Source organism: Martes martes (assembly GCF_963455335.1).
Source record: "Martes martes genome assembly, chromosome: 2".
In the NCBI taxonomy this organism is placed as follows: Eukaryota; Metazoa; Chordata; class Mammalia; order Carnivora; family Mustelidae; genus Martes; species Martes martes.
Genome location: NC_137889.1, coordinates 58,510,797 through 58,516,796, shown reverse-complemented (window position 1 = coordinate 58,516,796; position 6,000 = coordinate 58,510,797).

Here is a 6,000-nt window from a genome sequence, read left to right as displayed (position 1 = left end):
TCAAAGGGTACCAGCTTCCACTGATAAGATGAGTAATGGACAGCTCGGTGACTACAGCTAAGAGTAGTGTATTGGGTCTTTGAAAGTTGCTAAGAGAGTGGCTCTTAAAAATTCTAACCACAAACACACACAAAAGATAACCATATGAGGTAAAGGGTCTGTTAACAAACCTTATTGTGGTTGTCATTTCACAACATGTACGTATATTAGATCATCACAATGGACACCTTAATTATATCAATAAGTCTGGAGAGGGGGGAAAAAAGAAATCTCTATTTTTAAAGGTCCATCAGCCAGGTTGTTGGCTCTTTGTCATCTTAACCCCCTTATCACTGTCTTTTTTTTTTTTTTTAATCACTCTGTCTTTACCACATCTTCTAGCTCTTCTCTTTCTTCCTTTTCCTCTCTTCCTTACATGATTTTTCCCAGTTATCCTTGGGAACTACCCATTTATTTTTCTCTATTTTACAGGGTAATTCAGCATCCTCACCCACTGTTTTTCAATCTGTGTCATAATCCATTAGTGCGTAGTGGAATCAATTTAGAGAGTCACAGAGATTTTCTTTTAAATAAAATAGAAAGGAGGAGTGTGTGTATAGTCAGAATAAGTATTGTTTTGTGAAATGTGTTTCGATCATACTGTATAAATAATAAGAGCTATGGTTTAAAAAAAAAAAACAGTCTGTAAGACACTTTCTGGCTCTAATGGGTGATCTTAACTCCAGGCCCTCCTTCACTTAGCCATAACTATCAAAGAGCTCAGCAGAATAGAAGGACCTGCCTCTGAACATGACCCATTTTTCTTGAAGGCAGTTTGTAAGATAATTTTAAAATGCACCCTAACAGGAGTCCCATTTTTCTGAAGCGGTTCACCACTTTGCCAGCTTCTGAATGTGATTGCAATAAAACAGAACACTTTGGTCCCTACCTATTTTTTACCTGATGTTGCTGTTGGACTTAGGGACTTGATCGCATCCATCAACAGTGTCCAGCTGTAAAATTGTTGTTTGCTTGTCTGTTTGTTTTCTTACTAAGTAATGTGCTGGGCTGACATCCAGCTGGGTACTGGGAGATGGAGGTCGTCAATGCGAGTCTCAGGGAACAAAGGAGGATAACTGCTTCTCACATTATGGGTGATGTTTCTTTAGGTAGAAAAACAGTGATGGCATTTTAGGCCATAATAAAATGCTCCTGCGTCAAAGCAGCTGCAGAAAGCTGTCACAAACCTAATAGAGTAGGAGAGGCTGCCACGCCAGAAAGAAGATGGTTCTGTCTACATGGGGGCAGTATGTCTTGATTTCAGGCCAAGCAGTGTGGGGGAAATAAACTTACCAACTCATATTTTTAAGGGACAGGGGATGGAGTGGAGTGGGATGGGAGTGGGAAGGAACCTTTATTGAGCACCTGGCCCTGTATCTCATTTAGTTCTCAAAACACCCCTAGGGGGTAAGTGTTACTATTCCTAGTTTGGAACATTTGGGAACGGAGAATCAGGTTAAATGGGAGGGTTCTTCCCTATCCTATTGTGGACATTCTAAAAGGTCCCACAATAGCTCTCTGCAGAGCTGAATCAAAGATGGGGCCAACTGTAGCGGCCTAGACATCATCCTCTAAAGAGTGCTGACACCTACTGGCAATGTGGAGAAGTGCAGAATGCTTTATTTCCAGTACTGCTCTTGGGGGAAAGCTGAGGAAACAGCTGTAACAAATAGTTGGTGGGCTGCTGGCGGTGGGGTGCAGTTAAGCCCTCTCTGCCAGAGGACGTTCTGGAGTGTCGGGGAGGGTCTGACTGAAGCACGTTCTGGTTTGCTGGGTTGCTGTGCTGGGTTAAATGTAGATCTCACTTCTTCGGGACAGGAGAGGAAAATCTGAGAAGCTGCCGCCAGAGGGCGCCCGTCCCTCTCCCCTCCTCCGGACGCCCCCGCACCTGGCCGCCCTTCGCCCTCCTTCCCGGTGTTGAACGGGTAGTTAAACACCGCGGGTTTGAAGGCCAGGTAAATCGTTGGCCTCCTGAGGCAACTGCAGTCCATCCTTGGCTCCATCTGTGTCTCACCTGCCTAGTCTCCACGCAGTCTCTGCAGTCTGGCCCTCCCCCTAGGGAAGCCCCTCTCCTCCCCTCCACACCCCCTCCCACTCCTCTCCCTGTGGGTCATAAAGTAGAAATGAAACAAATCTCCCATAACTGCTTTTCTACCACTAGGCATTTTGTAAGTTATTGTGTATATAAATTGAGGTCATTTAGAAATTTTATGTGACTTTCACTCCGAGTAAATCTTTTTAGTACTTAATAACAGTGTTGCTGGAAATTGTTTTCCTACGGAGAAAACAGCAAGCCCACCATACCACAACTCCGAGAGGCTTCATTTTTCTAACTCCAGAGTGACAGCTATGCAGTTTAAAAATCAAGTGTCCACGTAATAATGTAGATCAGTCTAAATGAACAGGAAAGGTGTTTTATAAAACAAAGTCTAGATTTTCCCAAATTCCTTCTTTTAACCTAATTCATGCAGAATGCTATAGAAAATCATTACATCTTCCATACTGTAGAGGAAAGAAAGGAATGAAAAGACTGGGAAGGGAGAGGGAATCACAGAGGGGTGGGGACAGAAAAAGCAGTAGGAAGATAAAGAGGGATGTAGTGGGAGAAGTTGTGAGGAAGAGGCTAAGAGATGAAGGGGAAGGAGGAGGAAGAGAGGCATGCTGGGTCCTGTACCGCATGCCATGGTGGGTTAAATGGCTGGAAAGTAGAACATGGGTGTTGGTGCTTTGAGAGAGCGTTTTTCTTGGGGAGCCTGGGTGTCTCAGCTGGTTAAGCATCCAGCTCTTAGTTTTGGCTCAGGTCATGATCTCAGGGTGTGAGACTGGGTCCCCCTTGGAACCCACAGGAAGCTCAGTGGGAGTCTGCTGGAGATTCTTTCTCCCTCTGCCCCTCCCCCAGCTCGTGCAGTCTCTCTCTCCTTCCCTCTCTCTCTCAAATAAATAAATAAGTAAAAAGAGAGTTTTCCTTGACTATGGGGTAGAGTGTGAGGGTGAAATCAGAGGAAAAGCAAGGGGGGAAGTAATCATAGAGAAACTCCCTATTCCAGCATCTTCCTCAGGGCTTATGCTCATCTTCTATACCCACAGCTGAAGAAATTGCAAAAGGAAGATCCAGATCCATTCCTCTCACAAGGTGAGCATGCCTCCATCTGCCACGCTGTCTGCTTGCTTTGCGCATTTTCCCCACGTCATATGCTAACAGCTCCCATCGTATGCCAACCTGGCACAAATACAAAAGAAGGACGTGAAATTAGAATGTGGGGGAGAGGGATAGAGCACAGCTTGTTTTCTGTTTTAGAAGTTGTGGTAATCCATGGGTTACTTTATTTTTTAAAATCTGAATGTATTTTCGGGGCCCCTGGGTGGCTCAGTCAGTTAAGCATCTGCCTTTGGCTCAGGTCATGATCCCAGGGTCCTGGGATGGAGTCCTGAATCAGGCTCCTTGCTCAGTGGGAAGTCTGCTTCTCCTTTTGCCCCTCCCCCGACTTGAGGACTTTCTCTCTCTCTCAAATAAATAATTAAAATCTTTTTTTTTTTTAAGAGGGAAAATTCCATAGGTTGCCATACCTCCTCACCTTCCCTCTATACCTTTTTTAAATTTTTAAAAAAGATTTTATTTATTTATTTGACACAGAGAGATCACAAGTAGGCAGAGCGGCAGGCAGAGAGAAAGGGAGAAGCAGGCCTCACGCCAAGCAGAAAGCCTGACGCAGTGCTCCATCCCAGGACCCTGAGATCATGACCCGAGCCAAAGGCAAAGGCTCAACCCACTGAGCCACCCAGGCGCCCCTAAAATCTTTTTTAAAAATCTTAATGTATTTTCTTTTTAACTGATGTGTAACTTATGTAAAATGCCCTAATCATGATAGCTTTTTACATGTGTATTAGTACCCTGTAACCACCACAAACTAGATTAAGATACATGATGTTTCTGGACTCTTGATAGGATCCCTTAGGCCCCCTCCCAGTCAGGATCTCCCCAGAGGTCACCTCGTTTGCCAGTCTCTTTCCCTACAAATTGGCTTTGCCTGTTTGATTTATGCATATGTGGGGAGTGGTGGAGAAGAGATTTGGGTATTTGAGCTTCTTTTTCTCATCATTGTCTTTGAGATTCATCCATGTATGGTGTTGTATATGGTGGTAATTCATTCTTTTTCTTTGGTGTGTAGCATTCCATTGTGTGAATTTATTCATACTTTATCCATTCTGTTGTTGATGGACATTTGGTTGTTTCTGGCTTTGAGTTATTGTGAACAAAGCTGCTGTGAACATTCTTGTACTTGTGTTTGGTGGACATAGACACTCATTTCTCTACCATATATACCCAGGGGTGGAATTACTGAGTCAGAAAGTATAGGCATGTTTAGGTTTAGTAGGTAATGAACCCCTGGTTATTTTAATCTGAAGTACCTTGGAGAGAGAAGAATCCTCCCTAGAGATTCTTATCTGTGCTTTTGTAGAAGACTCAGTAAATTATCAGAGGATGGAAAATAGTGAGGGACAGAAGGAGTAAACCAAATGGGAGACTGTAAAAGAAAAGAAACAGAGAAAGAAAGGAAGGAGAAGGAGGAGACTGGGCTCTGGCACATGGACTGAGGATTCAGCTGTAGGATGTTGAGGTCAAGGCAAGGGAAGGTGGTAGAGAGGACAGTGGCTGTTTTTGCATGACTCTGAAGAGTATTGAACGTTGTCTTGCTGATCACAAAAGAAAAAAAGAGAGAGAAGACAAGCCTTTTATAAGAGGATAAAATCATTCAGAACTATGTCATTTGCCTTTTTAAATGACTAAATTCATTTCCCTGAAGACAAAAACAAAAATAATGACCCCTGGAAATCCTGTTATATGGCCATCCTGGGGTGCTGATGGTGAGGCCTTATTGTAGATCAAAATTTAATGTCCCCAACATGAATTTTCCAGTCTCATTTACCTAAAAAGTATGTTTATTAAAACAGTTTAACTTAATTATTTTAGAGATCACATCCTAGAACAACTTTGTAAGCAAGTACCAAAGCAAAGTTAGACATGTTCTTCGTCAACTAAAATTTTCACGTATAGATAGGCAGATCCTATCTTACCAGTTAATCTTTCAGCTTTCAGGATGACTGGACATCACATGCCTTTGACACCTGTTAGGGGAAGTCTGTTCCTCTTGTCTGGGTTAATTGAGAGAATCACAACAAGGCTTCAGTTCGTCTTTTCAGACTCCCAGTGCTAAGAGGAAAGAAGGTAGCATGAGTGTGTGTAAATGCTGTCAGAAGTTTAAGATCCCCGCCCTGTCTCTTGTTCTCAGTCCTAAATTGGTGGTTAGCCACCCACCTTACTAGGAATAACACTTTTCTCTCTAATTTCTTTGTTTAGTTTACTAACACTCACTGAACATCTCCTCTGTATAAATAACTATGATAGTTGCTAGGAGGAGATAAAAAAAGAATGACATGATTCTTCCCTCAAGGAACTTATAATCTTAGAGGATAATGCTAGGTATGTAAAAGTGATTATAATATAAGGCAAATAAAAGAAGTAATATAACGGACTTATATACAAAAAGGTAATGGAATATGGGAAAGTCCTGACTTTCAAAGAGTTTCTCAGAAGCTGTACCATTATGAAGAAATAGGAATTTCAGTAGGTGGAGAATGGGGGTGGGGCGAGAAAGAGCTTAAATACAGGCAAAGGTATGAAAGTATGTGGCATGTAGTGACAGTAGGAAAAATTCAGATTTGCTTTAGATAACTGATCTTTCTTAACACCTGCTGAACTCTGGCTCAAGAGAGCCCCTTGCATTTGGAATTACCTCGTTCAAGAGAGACCAGAGTATTTACGTAGCAGAGAGCATTTGGAACACAATTTAACTGTCTTTTGGGGGAGGGGAGGGGGGTTGCAAAGGGAGAGAGAAAAAGAGAAAATCTTAAGCAGGCTCCACACCCAGGATGGAGCCTGACTGGGATGGGCTGGGGGGG